Source organism: Bufo gargarizans, chromosome 6, assembly GCF_014858855.1.
Source record: "Bufo gargarizans isolate SCDJY-AF-19 chromosome 6, ASM1485885v1, whole genome shotgun sequence".
In the NCBI taxonomy this organism is placed as follows: Eukaryota; Metazoa; Chordata; class Amphibia; order Anura; family Bufonidae; genus Bufo; species Bufo gargarizans.
In genome coordinates this window covers 60862658-60883276 of record NC_058085.1, presented here as the reverse complement: position 1 = coordinate 60883276, position 20619 = coordinate 60862658, and the positions used below count along the sequence as shown (strand labels likewise).

General features: G+C 43.9%; 1 protein-coding gene across 1 annotated transcript in view; it reads right to left on the bottom strand.

Annotated features, from left to right (window-relative positions):
* EPN3 (epsin 3) overlaps positions 1 to 20619 on the bottom strand; it is a 63517-nt gene that overhangs the window by 32767 nt on the left and 10131 nt on the right. The window lies entirely within an intron of this gene.

The window sequence follows — 20619 nt, the reverse complement described above, 5'->3', positions numbered from 1 at the left end:
TATACATTTAAAAAAAAAATATAGTGACATAAAAAAAAATAAAAAAAATTCTAAAAAAAATATGTTTAACAAACAAACATGATTTACACAATAGGTCATTTTCGGATGACCCATTCCGTTTAAAATACTGGTGGGTTGTCAAGTCTAGCTGACAGGGTAGTGGAAGGTTCTCATGAAGTAATGTGTTTTTGATGCTGCGTGCATTATGCACTAATGTACAGTAACTGTAACTGCTGATGCACTGCTTCTCACTCTGCCTCTCATCTCCCAGCATTTCAGTCTGCCTTTCATCTCCCTACATGTGCCGTCTAAAAGAGAAGCTATTACCCATACCGCAGTGCAACAAATCCAACAAATCTATGGCAATATGACAAAGATTTATCAAGACTGGTGTCCCCATATACCAGTCTTGAGGTCCCTGCACTGGTGTGAGATGTGCCTAATTAAGAGGCAGATGCCTCTTAATAAATTAAGAACATTTCTGTCTTCCGTGCACCAGAAATTGAAGTCTACGCCCGCCAGGGGCAAATTTTGGGGCAGTACATGTGAAGATGGCTAAAGGATGAAATCTGTGGTGGAAGTCCACACTGTAAATTGACTTTCTCTAGATTTAAAAGGGTTTTCCAAGACTTTTATACTCCTCTGGATAGGTCATCAGTATCTGTTCAGTGGGGGGGTCGGACACCTGGGATCCCTGACGATCAGCTGTTTGAGAAGGAACTGGCACTCAATAGCGCCACGGCCTTCCCGATGCTCACCAAGGACAGCGCCGTACATTGTGCAGTGGTTGTGCTTACCATCGCAGCTAGCCCCTAGGCCATGTGACTGATGAATGTGTCATCACATGGCCTAGGCTACTGTGCAAGAAGGCCGCGGCGCTACTGCAAGCACCGGTGCCTTCTAAAACAGCTTATCGTCCGGGGTCATGGGTGTCAGACTCCCACCGATCAGATACTGGTGACCTATTCAGTATTAAAATCCCATGTGAAGGGGCCTGAGTTATGCCTAGGCCATGTGACCGATGAATGTGATGTCACATTGCCTAGGAGGAGGCCTAAGCACTCACAGATCGCATCAGCCTCTTCATAGAGCTGATCGGCGGGGGTGGCTGGTCGGGCCCCCACGATCATATATTGATGACCTATCCTGAGGATAGGGAAGCAATATGAATATCCGAGAAAACTGATTTAAGCAAGGCTGTGCTAAACAAAGAGGAAGTTAGAGAGCCAGGACAGGAAGTAGAATCCATAGAGTGACTTCAAAAAATTACATCTAGAAAACCATTCACCTATCATGTTTTTTTTTTTATACTATTCACATATAGACTGTTAATATGTGATTTTAAAAAAATAGATGGAAGTGATCCTTTTTGGAAGTCGTTTTGACAATCTTATGTTTCCGATTTTACTTTAAAAGATTTATCTGGTAAATAATCACAATATCCAATGTGTGAAAAAATCCGGATACTTCAAAACCCTGACATTTTCTAAACTTAAAAGTTAATGAATCATTTAGTGCAACTCACTGACCTGAAAAGGCTTCTAATTTTAGCTTTCTCATCATCTTCCTACCTCCCTCTTTTTAATATGCAAAACGTGCAGAATGTACAAGACCCTCTTTGAATTAATGAATTTATGTTATTATTGTAATAATAATAATCGCCAAGAGTTTTAATCAGTGAGAATTACCGCAACAAAATCATATATCTCCCGGTGGGGAAAATCTTTTAATAACCCACTACAGATATGCAAATCTCTTACATTTATTTAGACAATCAGATTCATTATTCACCACAAGTCTGTAACTCCTGCTATTCACTAGTGACACGAGCAATAATCTATTACAGTTAGGGATGAGCAAATTGTTTATGTTTTTACAATTCGTTTTTGGTTCGGGTTGTGGTATAATGTGAATTGCGTTATGGATTCTGTTACCACGGACCATAACGCAATGTATAATGGAATGCCTTTAGAGGCATTCCGTTATTTATTCCGTCATAATAGAAGTCTATGGCCTGCATAATGGATCCGTCCGGTTTCCGTTGTGCAGGAGAGGCCGTTATGCAGGCCAAAGACTTCTATTATGATGGAATGAATAACGGAATGCCTCTAAAGGCATTCTGTTATGCATTCCATCATAGAATTGGCTTTGAGTCAGAGAATGTTAGTTTGAGGAGGGAGCTGAAAAGTGGAGAAAGAGGTATTTTTCTCTGATAAGATATATTACAAAATTGTTTATATTCACCTGTGAAACGTTAGTCGCTATGTACATACAGATCTGTACTTCTCTATTTGGCCTCCATCCCTTCCTTCCGCCTATACTTTTTCCCCCCTTTTTTTCTTCTTTGTTTCGCCTTTTTTTCTTCTTCCCTTGTGTTAGGCCTAGGCCTTCTGCCAAACCTCTCGCTGTCTCACCTGTCATACCCCCAGCATCTCCTGCCTCACTGCCCGCTGCTGTCTCTGCCAGATGTGGAAGACACGTCCTCTGGCCACCAGGGGCGTAGCTAAAGGGTCATGGGCCCTGGTGCAAGAGTTCTGCTTGGGCCCCCCTTTCCTCAGTGCTTTGTGGCCAGTGGCAGGGGAGCACATAGCCTTCATGCTGCCTGAGGCACCCCCTCCCCCATGCCAAATTTTTTACCTAAACCCTTCCCTCCAGCCAGAGGTGTAACTTGACCAGCATGCACTTTCTATAATGCTGGTGTCTTCATATGCGGCACAAGGGTCTTTGGGCCTCCTAGGCTCCTGGGCCCGTTAGCGACCTCTGCACCCCTTATAGCTACGCCCCTGCTGGCCACCCTGCCTCCGTGCTACATCCAACGCTGGCGTCCCTTAGGGGCGCACGCCTGCCACTTCCTGCCCTTTATGCTTCCAGGGGCTCTTGCTTCCTGACTTCCAGAACAACCCTCGGGCGGGGTTACAAGTTTAAATAGCAGCTTCCTCTCCTAGGAAGTTGCCTGAGCATTGAGTTACTATCAGTAATAGCAAAGGTGTTCTGATCCCATGTGCTTGCCCAGCCAGTTTACCTGCTGCCTACTGGGGAAAAAAAATATGTAGATGAGGCTCAAAATGAGGGGTGTCTCACAAATATTCCAAGATTCAACACTAAAGGGCCCACTTATTAAGATATAACCTTTAAGTAGATATACAATAAAATACACCACAAAGATGCATCAACATGACAAACATAAAGGAGGGGTCCAATCCTGGTCCTTAGAAAAAGGAGACTGTTGCACCTGTGAGGGTGCAAGCAGTCTTACCAGACCAACCAAACGACTAGGATCAGTACGGAGAGGTGATCCGCTTTACTTTGGTGATGCCCGGATAGGAGGATGATTCGTGGCGGCGTGGTGTCTGTGGAGGCAGTAATGGAGCTGTGCCCTATCTGACCCTAGGAAAGGGGGAAGGGGACTGTTTTCATACTGCCTATCTATACAGAGCACCCGCCCCGAAAGGGGCGACCCCGTCCGGATACCTGTCCCTATCTAGGACCTGATCCCTAGTGCTTAAAGTAAAAGTTCCTTCAGACCTCCCGACGTGGCACGTTTCTGACGTGTCGACTCTTCAGGGGAAGACGGTACACAGAAGAAAAAACTAAATATGAAACCACAGGTAAAAAGAGGGGGAGACCCCGCAGCAAGAAGCTCTTGCAAGTTAAAAAGAGCCTATAGGCTGTCACCCCACGATATTTGGATGCAGTCTGCAGAGGGATTGATGTTCCTCTGCTGGTCGGACCTGTTTGACCCTGAGCCTGTCAGATCCTCTGTACCACGCTACTATCTGATACCGGCTCTCTGACCACGCTTCAGCTTCTGACAATCATCATCATCAGCTGCCGCCTTTACTCCAGTATTCTATAAAACACCTTGTTTCCCCTTCTTATATTTTTCTTCTCTGTTCCTTATATACTAACCTGCTTCTGATAAACTAAGCTGCCAATCTGCCACCCCCCCCCCCCCCACATCCTCTGTATCCCTTTGGCCACTCCCAAGCCATCTCCACTTTCCTTCTCATGTACCCTCTATACACCCTTTCTCATATTCAAAAATTGCAGGGCTGTTTTAGGTTAACAGTCAACAGATATCCCGGGCATAGTGTCCTAGGTTTTCTTTTATATTCCAGCCCACTATTTAGTTCCACTTTAAGCCTATTTTGTATGTCTGTTTCTCTCTATATTGTATTACATTTGTCATTTCTTCTTTGTGATGTTACCACCTGCCAGATATTTGTTCAAAATTAAAGGGCATCTGCCAGCAGTTTTGTACCTGTGACACTGGCTGACCTGTTACATGTGCACTTGGGAGCTGAAGACATCTGTGTTGGTCCCATGTTCATATGTGCCCGCATTGCTGAGAAAATGTAGGTTTTAATATATGCAAATGAGCCTCTTGGAGCAAGTATTAAAAAAATAAATGTTTTGAAAAAAAATAAAAAATATATAATACTTCAAGTTGCCCCCTTCCCCAAAAATGAAAAATAATTAAAAAAAAAAAACACTACACATCATGGGTATCAACGCTTGCGAAAACGCCCATACTATTAAAATATAAAAATATTTCTCCTATAAGGAAAACAGCAAAATGGAAAAAATGGTCACAATGGCCAATTCGTCGTTTTCTGGTCGCTTCCTCGCCCACAAAAGAAATAAAAAAATTTAATTAAAAAGTAATCAAAAAGTCGTACACATCCCTAAAATGGTATCAATGAAAATACTGATGAACCCTCAAAAAATGAGTCCTCACAAAGCACCATTCACCTAACTACAAAAAAGTTATAGGGGTCAGAATATGGCGACGAAAAGAAAATATTGTTTTCAAAGTTTTATTTTTTTTTCAGTATAAAAATGCAAGAAAAACTATACATATGTGGTATCGCCGTAATCATACTGAACTGGAGAATGAAAGTAAGGGGGAGTTCGGACTCATATCCATCTTTCCATTGTAGCATTCAGTTGTAATATGTTTAAATGGAAAATAACAGAATTTCTATAATGGAAAGCCAAACGGAACACTTTAAATGCATTCTGTTTAGATCCGTCTTAATAAAGATCATTCCATCTGCTTTCTGTTATTTTGAAAAAAAAAGTCCTGCAGACAGGACTTAAAAACCCATAAAGCTGTTGCAGAATTGTGTTTTGTTTTTCCCAATTTCTCCCTATTTGGAATTTTTCCCAGCTTCTCACTATATTGTATGCAATATTAAATGGTGAAATTAAGAAGGGGCAACTTGTCCCACAAAGATCTAGCCCTCATAGGGCTAAGTGAAGGGAAAAATAAAAAAGTTATGGCCCAAGAAAGGATGTAAACGCAATAATGAAAAAACCCCGGAGCTGAAAGGGTTAAAGCTCTTCTTAGGAGTCCAGTGGGTGGTCCTACTCAGTGATTGACAGCCTTCCCTGTTAAAGTAGGACCATCTGTTGGACTCATAAAACCTGATCTCTGCCCAGACTTCACCTCCATGGAGGAGGAAGAGAGACTCTCCATACTGCTGGGGGAAGAGGAGAACAATATATCACTGCCTGCCATAGACTGAGAGGAGCCTGATATACCATGGACTCCTATACCCCCATCCTGGACGTGTCCCCACCCCCAACCCTACCCAATTATTTCCCACTTGCTTTGGCAGTCAGTAGGTGATAAAGACTTCCCAGAAAAAGGTGTCAAGACAGCATCATACGTGGCAGACAATAGATGTCTAACCCCCCCCCCCCCCCCCCCACCTCTATTCAAGCTTGGCTTCTCCATTTTTACGTAGCTGGCCTCCTTCACGCCTTGTTTGTACCAATCGGCCTCCTTATCCAAAACACGTACTTGTCTGCCACGTATAATGCTGTCTTGACACCTTTTTTCTGGGAAGTCTTTATCACCTACTGACTCCAATTAGGATAATGGAATCAACACCTTTGACCCAATGCTGGGTATAATTACTAGATGTGGATTCAGTTACATATTTATTCCCAGAATTTTTGTACAGTCACTCAGAATTGAGAAAGCTCGTTGGAAGAACGAGTGAAACGTTTTCAAGAAATCTACAGTACGTCCAGTTGCCTTGATTTATTCTTTACAGATATATAATAACAGGTTCTGTGATATCAGGCTTTGTGCTTCCTAAAGCAAACTCTATTATAGAATAAAAAGAGGACATCACATAGAATGGCTATGCTGAACAGACTGACGGCAGAGTAATTACTTCTACCATGCACCCCTCAGATTGACTGAACTCTCAGATGATTTTTTTGCAGGTGACTTGATGCTTCTGATTTTTGCAGGTGACTTGATGCTTCTGATTTTTTTCATCTTTATGCACCATTTTCTTAAATAATTTCTCATACGCCAGTATATCTCTACCCGCAAGTTTTTTTTTTTTTTTCAATATGCCACATGCTCTATCGCAGTGTTATCTAATGCATGTAGCCCTTGTTGTGCAACCCACATATACCTCCTGGTATCATCAGGTTAATAATCAGACCACAATTCTCCTTTATTCCTAGAGCTCTGTTCAGCAATAGTGAGGTTGTCACCATGGGCGGGCTGGCCATAGACCCTACAGGGAAATTTCCCAGTGGGCCGATGCCCAGGGGGCTGCCCGAGCCATCCTCATGGCCGCCGGCCAGGTGCATAATGGTCCGATGTTCTTAGCATTAATTAATGCTTGGAGAATCAGGTACTTATGCCTATGGTTGGCATCCACAGGTGCCCTCCTGAATTCAACTGTATCACCATCACTTTTTATATGTTTACTTTTTTTAAGTCACCCTAGGTGACTATAACCAGCGAACAGATATCAATATCAGATTGCGAGTTGGGTATTTATCCATTACAGAAAACACCATTCACTGTATACCAATAAAGTGCTGACACCTGCAGGCCTGTATTGGTATATACCAGTGATGGGTACCAGAGCCTGCTTGAGGCTCTGAGCTATCACAGGCATATTACAGATTCCCCAATCTCAGCGGGGAAGCGCTGTTACGGACATGGGAAAACACTGCTCCGGCCTCTTCGCCACTTAGATGCCGTGGTCACATTTGACCATGGCATCTGAGGGGTTAAATGTCTGCGATCAGCCTTATGGCTGATCGCGGACATTCGCCCCAGGCCTCTGCTGTTTGAAACAGCAGAAACCCAGCAGCTACGGTGTCTGTTGCACTTGCAAGCTGGCCCCATCTTTAAAGTGCTTATTTAAAGTGCGAAGGGGTTATAGAGGTTGCCTCACCATACGGTGGTATCCCCTATCTAAAAAATAGGGGGAAAATATTTGATTGGTAGGGTATGACCACTGCGATTATCTGTACTGTCATTATCTATATAAAAAACATACTGAAATCATGCAGTTTTTCACTCTAGCCACTCCTCGAGTCAATGGACTGACACTTTCTGTGTTCTCTAGAGATCACTCCTCAGCAGTCATTTCATTATCATCACAGGCAGGATTACAGTAACAACTATATAGATATTATAGGATCACACCATTCACATTAGCTAATTTTCACAGCTCACCTCCTCCCCCTCCCTGCACAATTGCCTCTACACAGGTCATAGAGCATGCTCTCTCACTCTCCCATAGACATTAATGAGTCATATATGATCTGCAGGTTCCTATTGTTCACGTGGCTGCTGTAAAGCATGTCAAAGAATGCTGCTAACAGCAGCTAACGCTAAAGTGAATAAAAAAAATTACAGTCAGAAGAAAAACAGATTAGAGTATGTATCAGCACCTGGTTTTAATTAGTAAAAATATTATAGGTGATACATTCTCTTTAAAAATTTAAATGTTGACTTAAAGAGGACCTTTCACTAATATACAAACGAAAAACTAACTATACCTGTGGGCAGAGCGGCGCCCAGGGGTACTAGTAAGTGCAGGGGACCCCTGGGCGCCGCTCTGCCCACAGGTATAGTTAGTTTTTAGTTTGTATATTAGTGAAAGGTCCTCTTTAAAATTTAAACGAACAATAAAGCCATGATGCGTCAGCAAAAATATTCTGTAAATAACAGAAAAAGTGTTTTCTTTCCTAAACTAATGAAGATTCTAGGCTAATGTCTAGAATACACAGGGCTGATTACAGAGAATGCAAAGGGGGGGATTTTCCCACCACCCATTCTATCCAGTTCCTTCCAGCAGCAAAACATGGGACTTTGAAAAGACCCTTTCATTGTACGACATTAGTAGTGCCCCAACCAAATGATTTGCCCACAAACCTTGATCGGGTCGTTAGAATGCATTAAAGGGGTTTTCCAACACTTTTTAACTGATCGGTGAAGGTCCGACACCCGGTACCCCACCAATCAGCTGTTTGAGAAAGCACGGACGCTCGCAGTAGTGCCGCAGCCTTCTTCCTGGTCGTATATTGTATAGCGGCTGTGCCTGGTATCGTAGCTCAGCCCCATTCACTTTAATGAGGCTGAGCTGCGTCTAGGCCATGATGTGACCGATGAACGTGATGCCACTTGTAATGTTAGTTGGAAACATATGCCAGTTAGGGTCCATTCACGCGTCCGCAAATGGGTCCGCATTCGTTCCGCAATATCGGGAACGGGTGCGGACCCATTCATTCTCTATGGGGCCGGAAGAGATGCGGAGAGCACACTATGTGCTCTCCGCATCCGCATTTCCGGAGCGCGGCCCCGCAAAAAAATAGAACATGTCCTATTCTTGTCCGCAATTGCGGACAAGAATAGGTAGTTCTATAGGGGGTGCCGGCCGGGTGTATTGCGGATCCGCAATACACTACGGACGTGTGAATGGACCCTTAAAAGAAGATGTAGTAAACCTATAAACCGAAAGCTCTACTGCATGATTGCCATGTGGCTACAGGTGGGATAGGACCAGCATCGGTGATATGGCTTCTTCTACCATGTAATTATAAAAACTTTTGACTATAAGGAAGAAATAACGAGTGCTATAATAGATACCAATTAGACACTCGCAATTAAACATTGAGGTCTAGTGTAGAGTGGGGATCAGAGTGTACGACAAACACCAAGGCACAGTGTAGGATCACAGCCTTCATACCCTAGGAATCCCATAAAAACTACCCCCAGTGGCCAGTGACCCAGTAGATCACTGCAAAGAGTTTGTTCACTGCTCAAAAGGGTAATATCTACCATTAAGGCTCCATTCACACGTCAGTATTTTTACCTTTCAGGATAAACGTTCCTTATTTTTGCGGATCCGTTTTTCAGTACAACCTTCCATTTTTTTACTAAAGTGCTTCCGAATCCGTTCCGTGTTTCCGTTATTCAGTTTTTTTTTTTTCCATCCATTTTCCTGTCAACGGATCCGCACAATCGGATGACATTCGGATTGGTTTTGTGCATGTCATCTGCATTTATGCGGATCCATTGACTTGAATGGACAACGGACCCGAAAAATGAACAGAAAGTAGGACAAGCTAATTTTTTTTTTCAGGATCCGCATACTCGAAAATAGGAAAATGGAACGGAGTCAGTGATTCGGACAGCACTATGATTGGTGTCCGCATTTTTGCAGAGGCAATTAAATTAATTGATCCAAAAAAACTTTCCGATTTAAATCGGAACGGAAACGGAGTGTTATAACGGACGTTTGAATGGAGCCTAAGGGTTAATGTACTTTCCAGGCTGTCAGTGGGATCCCATGAATTGTCTATACAGTAGGTGGTGCATTTATTGTGTCCTAGTCAGCAGAGAGAAGGCTGGAACTTCGGCCTCTAAGGGAGGGGCGAGGTAGTCTGATTGCATCAGCCAGTGAGTCTGGCCTTAGCAGCAGAGTGGTAAGGAGCTGCAAGGTCCTGTACAGTGTGAAGCCTACTACAAGAGGTTCTCCATACCTACATCCTGAGGACAAGTGCCAGACCTCTGAGAGAAAGCGGACAGACGTCTGCACACTGTTTAGAATCACAAGAGACTGTGTGTGACAGCAATAGTAATGCTCGTTTATGGCTATGGACTTTGCTGCCTGTGCAGGGGGCATATTGCTTCAGTGTCCACCACAGTTATATAACGGATTGGCCATCCATTTAGTGCTCTGCACCCTGCTGTGGGAACTGCAGTACTACTGACTGTGAGAGTTTTGCATGCTGGTGGTCAATTTGGAAAGATTGCAAAGTGTTTAGACTGAGACTCAGGGACAACTACTACCATCATTGCTGCTACGTATACACAGCCATTAGGAAGAGCAAACTCTGTGGAATTCCTCAGAATTATGCCTGATTTATGCTTGTACCGCATCACCCATCATCAGCAGTAAAAAGACTGTTCTTTGTTATCACTGCATTTGGCCTGGTCATTCACTCCACCATCAGTCCGCCAGCCGCTGCATCTATTCTCCTACCTTGCACCTTGCCAACTATCCACCATCGAGGGAACCCCACCTAACAGGAACTCAGTTGCCAGGGTGTGCCCCAAAGGGTGCACCCTCCATTCACTGCACAGCCCATAGAAAGCCAAGGTGAGGACTGCCACCATAAACTGTTAGTACTACTACCACTATCATAGTCACTACAATTCCTCCCATCCTTGCCTCCCCTCTGAGTCGCAGAAATTGCACAATAGTTTGGGCAAAACTCTATGAATCCTTCTAAAACTGATGATCAACTGTTCTTCTCCAATGACACCGTTATCCTATATTGTGACTGGAGTCTCCTAGCACACCAACCACGTGTGAACTAGTTTAAGGTCCTAGACTCCTGGTCTGACAGATAGGAGCCGGTGAGGATAAGAAGAGGCGGATGACCTACGTGAATGCCTTGTGATATCTTTGTAGAATGCTGATCTTCATCTTATAAAGCATGTTGAGAAGTCATTGTGGACACTATAGTATTGACTCCCTCATGAGGAGAGGTGCACCACCAATGAGGCAAGTTGAGGCGATTGCCTCAGGCGGAACCAGATCAGGACAAGAAGGGGGCAGCGGAAGGGGAATTATCTGTTTCTGCAGTATAGTATTGGGACTATTACCATGCATGTTTTATAGCTCTGTATGTAATGTTTTCCAAGTAGGGCTGGAGGGAAGGGGTTAGGTTAAGAAATTGGCAATGGGGGGTTGGGGCACCATTTCAGTTTTTGCCTCGGATTCATGAGTATGCACTCGCCCATGTTCATAGCTTCTGCTTTGTAGTGTTTTCTTATGGCCTGCTCCTGACAACGTGACCCAGTGCTACTTTGTTCTGGTTTGTTGTCAGTAAACATCCATCTCAGGCAATACTTATGTCGTCTTGTACTATAGACCTTAATTTACAGAACACTCAAGTGGAAAGGTCACCTTAAAGAGCTCCTGTTACCAGGATTAACCCTATTAACCACTTCCAGACCGGGCCATTTACCCCCTTCCTGACCAGGCCTAATTTTGAAAATGTGTCACCTAATGTAGTAATAACTTTGGAACGCTGTTACTTATCCAAGCCATTCAGAGATTGTTTTCTCGTGACACATTGTACTTTATTACTTTAACTTTTATGTTAATCGTCAATATGTTTGACCTTTATTTATAAAAAAATTCAGTTAACGAAAATGTGAAAGAATTCACTGTTTTCTAAATTTGAATCTCTCTGCTTTTAAAACAGATATTGATGCCTCATTAAATATTTATTAATCAACATTCCCCATATGTCTACTTTATGTTGGCATCATTTTAGCAATGTAATTTTTTTTTTTTAGGACGTTAGAAGGTTTAGAATTTTAGAAGCAAGTTTTGAAATTTTTTAAGGACCAGTTCAGTCCTGAAGTCACTTTGTGGGGCTTACATAATAGAACCAACCCATAAAGTACCCCATTTTAGAAATTACACCCCTCAAACTATTTAAAACTGGTTTTAGAAATGTTGTTAACCCTTTAGGTATTCCACAAGAATTAAAGCAAAATAGAGGTGAAATTTCCAAATGTCACTTTTTTTTTTTTTGCAGATTTTCCATTTTAGAATTTTTTTTCCTGAAACATATCAGGGGTTAACAACAAAACAAACCTAAATATTTATTGCCTTTATTCTGCAGTTATACTGCTGTTTGGGCACACGGAAGGGCACAGAAGTCAAGGAGCGCAATATGGTTTTTGGAGGGCAGATTTAGCTGGAATGGTCTTTGGGCACCATGTTGCATTTGAAGAGGCCCTGAGGTAACCCCACAGTGAAAATCCCCCAAAAGTGACCACATTTTGTAAACTACACTACCCAACACATTTTTAAGGTTGTAGCGAGCACTTCACTCAACAGCTGTTTCATAGAATTCTTAATACTTGGGTGTGAAAATTTAAAATTACATTTTTTTTTGCAAGAAAATTGTGTTTTAGGCACAAATTTTCTTTTTCACAAAAGATAATAGAAGAATTACCCCCCCCCCCCCCAATTTGCTACCCACTTTCTCCTGAATACAGTAACACCCCAATTGTGGTCGTAAACTGTTATTTGGGAATACGCCAGTGCTCAGAGGGGAAGGAGCGGCATTTGGATTTTCTAACATGGAACTTTCTGTCATGGTTTTTAAGAGCAATAACTTATTTTTATTTTTTGTTGAATGAGCTGCGTAAGGGCTTATTTTGTGTGAGACAAGCTGTAGTTTTTATTGGCACCGTTCTGGGGTACATTTGGCTTTCTGGTTGCTTTTTATCTCATTTTTGGAAGGCAAAGTCACAAAAAAAGCTGTTTGGTGTAATTTTCCTATTTTTCTTTACACTGTTCACTTGATGGGGTAGATCATGTGATATTTTGATAGATCCGGTCATTACTGATGCAACGATACTAAATATGTCTATTTTTTTTTAATGTTTTACACAATAAAAACATTTTTAGAAAAATAAAATCATGTTTTTGTGTTGCTATTTTCTTAGAGCCATATTTTTTTCATTTGTCTGGCGATAGTCTTGTGTAAGGGCTTGTTTTTTGCGAGACAAGGTGATGTTTTTATTGCTACTATTTTGGGGTACATCCGACTTTTTGATTGATTTGACACAATAAGAGCATTTTTAGGAAAAAAAAATTCATAGAGCCATTTTTTTTTCTGGCTATGGTCTTGTGTGGGGGCTCATTTTTTGCGGGATGAGGTGACATTTTTATTGCTACCATTTTTGGGATTAACATTATGTTTTTTGCGAGGTGAGCTCACTAAAAAAAAATCTGTTTTGGCGCAATGTTTATTTATTTTTATTTTTTACAGTGTTTATCTGATGGGATAGATCATATGATATTATTATAGAGACGGTCGTTGAAGACACGGTGATACCAAATATGTCTATTTTATTTTACTTTTTTAACATTTTTTAAATAACTGATTTAGGGGAAATTTTTTTTATGTGAAACTTTTTTATTTTATTTTTAAAAACACTTTATTTTTGTATTTTTCTAAAAAAATTTTTTTAACTTTGTGTCCCCCATAAGGTCATACAAAACTTATGGGGGACCCAACAGCTCCTGCACTCACCCGGCCCCGGCGTTTACATGACCAGCGGCATAGCGCTTCCTGATCTCTATACACAGCGCTTGTTGAGCGCTTTGTATACAGAGATCTAGAAGGCAGGGACACACAGGAACAGTCCCTGCCTTCTCTCTGGGTTGCCCTGCTGTCACTGACAACGGGCCCCCTGCTCTGCAGCTGTACGATTAGCGTGGCACTGCGATCTCTGAATAGACATTCCAGAATGTCCATTCAGAGATAAATGACCAGCCCAAGGACATTTATAGTCAATGGGCGGTCGTGAAGTGGTTAAACCAGTCACACCACCTTGTAGGCTTGATCCTGCTAATTAAGTATCGGGCCCATTTTCGGTTTTGCATTTTCGTTTTTTCCTCCCCAAGTTCCAATAGCCATAACTTTTTTATTTTCTGTTCTTATAGCTTTAAGAGAGTTTATTTTTTGCGGGATAAATTGTATTTTTTAATGGCACCATTTAATTTACCATGTCTTGTTTTGGAAAGTGTGAAAAAAATTCTTTGTGGGGTTAAACTGAATACTGTAAATGGTAATTGAATGGCCTTCTTGTACCTGGTGAAGAGGAGCCATTGAGTCCCTGGGAGCACAATGCTGTGGTCGCAACTTACTATTTCATCTGTGGGGTTAAAAGTCCGTGATTGGCATTATTGCCAATCATGGACTCTGCCTCTGGGTGTCTGCACCGAGTCGGACGGGAGCAACTGTATGAACCTGGTGGCTGCAGAACAGTTTAAAAAATAATGAAACAAGTCATACACATCTTACAGATCCACTGCTGTTCCTGTTCCTATGCTTCCCAGTTCCTCCACTGGTCCCTACCTTGTGTCCCTCTTGACATTTAGGAAATGATCAGCAAGCCAGTCGTTAGTCACCAGAGAAATGACCTGCTTCAGAATGGGAGCGGCAGCGGAGAGTATGGCTTATTTATTATTTTACATTGTTTTAAGCCTTTTTTATGGTATTGAGCAGACAACCTCTTTAATATGTACCAATGCTTTCTAAGCCAGCACATAAATGACGTAGGCTACACTCACACTTGCGTTTTGGGTGGATCCATCATGGATCTGCAAAAACGGATCAGTTACAATAATACAACCTGTGTATTATTATTGTATGTGTGCATGCATCTGTCATAAATGGATCCGTTTGTATTATCTGTAACATATCCAAGACGGATCCATCATGAACTCCATTGAAAGTCAATGGGGGACGGATCCGTTTTCTATTGTGCCAGATTGTGTCAGAGAAAACGGATCCGTCTCCATTGACTTACAATGTGTGCCAGGATGGATCAGTTTGGCTCAGTTTCGTCAAGCGGACAGCAAAACGCTGCAAGTAGCATTTTGGTTTCCACCTCCAGAGCTGAAAGGAGACTGATCGGAGGCAAACTGATGCATTCTGAACGGATCCTTTAGGATGCATTAGGGCAAAACTGATCCGTTTTGGACCGTGAAGGGTGATCAATGACAAGGGGGTGATCACGCATATAGACTTCCTGATCACTTCCCTGTCATTGATCACTCCCCTGTCATTGATCACCCCCCTGTAAGGCTCCATTCAGACGTCCGTATGATTTTTACGGATCCACTGATACATGGATCGGATCCGCAAAACGCATACGGACGTCTGAATGGAGCCTTACAGGGGGGTGATCAATGACGGGAGTGATCAGGGAGTCTTTATGGGTGATCACCCCTCTGTCATTGATCACCCCCCTGTAAGGCTCCATTCAGTCGTCCGTATGTGTTTTGCGGATCCAATCCATGTATCCGTGGATCCGTAAAAATTATACGGACGTCTGAATGGAGCCTTACAGGGGGGTGATCAATGACAGGGGGGGTGATCAATGACAGGGGGGTGATCAGGGAGTCTATATGGGTGATCACCCCCCTGTCATTGATCACCCCCCCTGTAAGGCTCCATTCAGACATTTTTTTGGCCCAAGTTAGCGGAAATTGTTTTGTTTTTTTGTTTTTTCTTACAAAGTCTCATATTCCACTAACTCGTGTCAAAAAATAAAATCTCACATGAACTCACCATACCCCTCACGGAATCCAAATGCGTAACATTTTTTAGACATTTATATTCCAGACTTCTTCTCACGCTTTAGGGCCCCTAAAATGCCAGGGCAGTATAAATACCCCACATGTGACCCCATTTCGGAAAGAAGACACCCCAAGGTATTCCGTGAGGGGCATATTGAGTCCATGAAAGATTTACATTTTTGTCCCAAGTTAGCGGAAAGGGAGACTTTGTGAGAAAAAAAAAAAAAAAATCAATTTCCACTAACTTGTGCCCCCCAAAAAAACTTTTGAACTCGCCATGCCCCTCATTGAATACCTTGGGGTGTCTTCTTTCCAAAATGGGGTCACATGTGGGGTATTTATACTGCCCTGGCTTTTTAGAGGCCCTAAAGCGTGAGAAGAAGTCTGGGATCCAAATGTCTAAAAATGCCCTCCTAAAAGGAATTTGGGCCCCTTTGCGTATCTAGGATAAATATCTTGGTCAAATGCCAACTTTGTATAAAAAAATGGGAAAAGTTATCTTTTGCCAAGATATTTCTCTCACCCAGCATGGGTATATGTAAAATGACACCCCAAAACACATTCCCCAACTTCTCCTGAGTACGGCGATACCACATATGTGAAACTTTTTTGCCGCCTAGGTGGGCAAAGGGGCACACATTCCAAAGAGCACCTTTCGGATTTCACCGGTCATTTTTTACAGATTTTGATTGTAAACTTCTTCTCACGCATTTGGGCCCCTAGAATGCCAGGGCAGTATAACTACCCCACAAGTGACCCCATTTTGGAAAGAAGACACCCCAAGGTATTCCGTGAGGGGCATGGCGAGTTCCTAGAATTTTTTTTTTTGTCACAAGTTAGCGGAAAATGATGATTTTTTTTTGATTTTTTTTTTCTAACAAAGTCTCATATTCCACTAACTTGTGACAAAAAATTTAAAATTCTATGAACTCGCCATGCCCCTCATGGAATACCTTGGGGTGTCTTCTTTCCATAATGGGGTCACTTGTGGGGTAGTTATACTGCCCTGGCATTCTAGGGGCCCAAATGCGTGAGAAGAAGTTTACAATCAAAATCTGTAAAAAATGACCGGTGAAATCCGAAAGGTGCACTTTGGAATGTGGGCCCCTTTGCCCACCTAGGCTGCTAAAAAGTGTCACACATGTGGTATCGCCGTACTCAGGAGAAGTTGGGGAATGTGTTTTCGGGTGTCATTTTACATATACCCATGCTGGGTGAGAGAAATATCTTGGTCAAATGCCAACTTTGTATAAAAAAATGGGAAAAGTGAGTACGGCATACGGCGATACCAGATGTGTGACACTTTTTTGCAGCCTAGGTGGGCAAAGGGGCACACATTCCAAAGTGCACCTTTCGGATTTCACCGGTCATTTTTTACAGATTTTGATTGTAAACTTCTTCTCACGCATTTGGGCCCCTAGAATGCCAGGGCAGTATAACTACCCCACAAGTGACCCCATTTTGGAAAGAAGACACCCCAAGGTATTTTGTGATGGGCATAGTGAGTTCATGGAAGTTTTTATTTTTTGTCACAAGTTAGTGGAATATGAGACTTTGTAAGAAAAATAAAAATCATCATTTTCCGCTAACTTGTGACAAAAAATAAAAAGTTCTATGAACTCACTATGCCCATCAGTGAATACCTTAGGGTGTCTACTTTCCGAAATGGGGTCATTTGTGGGGTGTTTGTACTGTCTGGGCATTGTAGAACCTCAGGAAACATGACAGGTGCTCAGAAAGTCAGAGCTGCTTCAAAAAGCGGAAATTCACATTTTTGTACCATCGTTTGTAAACGCTATAACTTTTACCCAAACCATTTTTTTTTACCCAAACATTTTTTTTATCAAAGACATGTAGAACAATAAATTTAGCGAAAAATGTATATATGGATTTTTTTGCAAAAAAAAACTTTAAATTTCGATTAATAACAAAAAAAGTAAAAATGTCAGCAGCAATGAAATACCACCAAATGAAAGCTCTATTAGTGAGAAGAAAAGGAGGTAAAATTCATTTGGGTGGTATGTTGCATGACCGAGCAATAAACGGTGAAAGTAGTGTAGTGCAGAAGTGTAAAAAGTGGCCTGGTCATTAAGGGGGTTTCAGCTAGCGGGGTTGAAGTGGTTAAGAAACCCCAAGTAGTGAGCCGGACGATGCTGCACTATGTGTAAACGCACAGTCCAAGTATCATGTAATATAGATCACATATTTTATATTACTTCACTCATGAGTCATAAAAAGGGTAAGATAAAGTACCGTGTAGGTGTATGTGAAACAGTAATAGCCGGAGATGACAGTGTATCCTACATTATCAGCCATGCTCCCTTTCTAGCATTGTCACGCTGATGAGGTGATCATTCTCTCACATTTTAGATGTACATATAGGGTTAATTATCCAAACCACATGAAGTCACATACATTTTAGGCTTTAGTGCACGAAGTCTCTCCTGCATACTCCTGTTAGCCTGGTCCTCCTGCATACTCCTGTCAGGATGGTCCTCCTGCATACTCCTGTCAGGATGGTCCTCCTGCATACTCCTGTTAGCTTGGTCCTCCTGCATACTCCTGTCAGGATGGTCCTCCTGCATACTCCTGTCAGGATGGTCCTCCTGCATACTCCTGTCCGGATGGCCCTCCTGCATACTCCTGTCAGGATGGCCCTCCTGCATACTCCTGTGAGGATGGTCCTCCTGCATACTCCTGTGAGGATGGTCCTCCTGCATACTCCTGTCAGGATGGTCCTCCTGCATACTCCTGTCAGGATGGTCCTCCTGCATACTCCTGTTAGCTTGGTCCTCCTGCATACTCCTGTTAGCCTGGTGCTCCTGCATACTCCTGTCAGGATGGCCCTCCTGCATACTCCTGTGAGGATGGTCCTCCTGCACACTCCTGTCAGGATGGTTCTCCTGCATACTCCTGTCTGGATGGTCCTCCTGCATACTCCTGTCAGGATGGTCCTCCTGCATACTCCTGTTAGCTTGGTCCTCCTGCATACTCCTGTTAGCTTGGTCCTCCTGCATACTCCTGTCAGCCTGGTCCTCCTGCATACTCCTGTCAGGATGGTCCTCCTGCATACTCCTGTCAGGATGGTCCTCCTGCATACTCCGGTCAGGATGGTCCTCCTGCATACTCCTGTCAGGATGGTCCTCCTGCATACTCCTGTCAGGATGGTCCTCCTGCATACTCCTGTCAGGATGGTCCTCCTGCATACTCCTGTCAGGATGGTCCTCCTGCATACTCCTGTCAGGATGGTCCTCCTGCATACTCCTGTTAGCTTGGTCCTCCTGCATACTCCTGTTAGCTTGGTCCTCCTGCATACTCTTGTCAGCCTGGTCCTCCTGCATACTCCTGTCAGGATGGTCCTCCTGCATACTCCTGTCAGGATGGTCCTCCTGCATACTCCTGTTATCTTGGTCCTCCTGCATACTCCTGTCAGGATGGTCCTCCTGCATACTCCTGTCAGGATGGTCCTCCTGCATACTCCTGTCCGGATGGCCCTCCTGCATACTCCTGTCAGGATGGCCCTCCTGCATACTCCTGTGAGGATGGTCCTCCTGCATACTCCTGTGAGGATGGTCCTCCTGCATACTCCTGTCAGGATGGTCCTCCTGCATACTCCTGTCAGGATGGTCCTCCTGCATACTCCTGTTAGCTTGGTCCTCCTGCATTCTCCTGTTAGCCTGGTGCTCCTGCATACTCCTGTCAGGATGGCCCTCCTGCATACTCCTGTGAGGATGGTCCTCCTGCATACTCCTGTCAGGATGGTTCTCCTGCATACTCCTGTCAGGATGGTCCTCCTGCATACTCCTGTCAGGATGGTCCTCCTGCATACTCCTGTTAGCTTGGTCCTCCTGCATACTCCTGTTAGCTTGGTCCTCCTGCATACTCCTGTCAGCCTGGTCCTCCTGCATACTCCTGTCAGGATGGTCCTCCTGCATACTCCTGTCAGGATGGTCCTCCTGCATACTCCTGTTATCTTGGTCCTCCTGCATACTCCTGTCAGGATGGTCCTCCTGCATACTCCTGTCAGGATGGTCCTCCTGCATACTCCTGTCCGGATGGCCCTCCTGCATACTCCTGTCAGGATGGCCCTCCTGCATACTCCTGTGAGGATGGTCCTCCTGCATACTCCTGTGAGGATGGTCCTCCTGCATACTCCTGTCAGGATGGTCCTCCTGCATACTCCTGTCAGGATGGTCCTCCTGCATACTCCTGTTAGCCTGGTGCTCCTGCATACTCCTGTCAGGATGGCCCTCCTGCATACTCCTGTGAGGATGGTCCTCCTGCACACTCCTGTCAGGATGGTTCTCCTGCATACTCCTGTCTGGATGGTCCTCCTGCATACTCCTGTCAGGATGGTCCTCCTGCATACTCCTGTTAGCTTGGTCCTCCTGCATACTCCTGTTAGCTTGGTACTCCTGCATACTCCTGTCAGCCTGGTCCTCCTGCATACTCCTGTCAGGATGGTCCTCCTGCATACTCCTGTCAGGATGGTCCTCCTGCATACTCCGGTCAGGATGGTCCTCCTGCATACTCCTGTCAGGATGGTCCTCCTGCATACTCCTGTCAGGATGGTCCTCCTGCATACTCCTGTCAGGATGGTCCTCCTGCATACTCCTGTCAGGATGGTCCTCCTGCATACTCCTGTCAGAATGGTCCTCCTGCATACTCCTGTTAGCTTGGTCCTCCTGCATACTCCTGTTAGCTTGGTCCTCCTGCATACTCCTGTCAGCCTGGTCCTCCTGCATACTCCTGTCAGGATGGTCCTCCTGCATACTCCTGTCAGGATGGTCCTCCTGCATACTCCTGTTATCTTGGTCCTCCTGCATACTCCTGTCAGGATGGTCCTCCTGCATACTCCTGTCAGGATGGTCCTCCTGCATACTCCTGTCCGGATGGCCCTCCTGCATACTCCTGTCAGGATGGCCCTCCTGCATACTCCTGTGAGGATGGTCCTCCTGCATACTCCTGTGAGGATGGTCCTCCTGCATACTCCTGTCAGGATGGTCCTCCTGCATACTCCTGTCAGGATGGTCCTCCTGCATACTCCTGTTAGCTTGGTCCTCCTGCATTCTCCTGTTAGCCTGGTGCTCCTGCATACTCCTGTCAGGATGGCCCTCCTGCATACTCCTGTGAGGATGGTCCTCCTGCATACTCCTGTCAGGATGGTTCTCCTGCA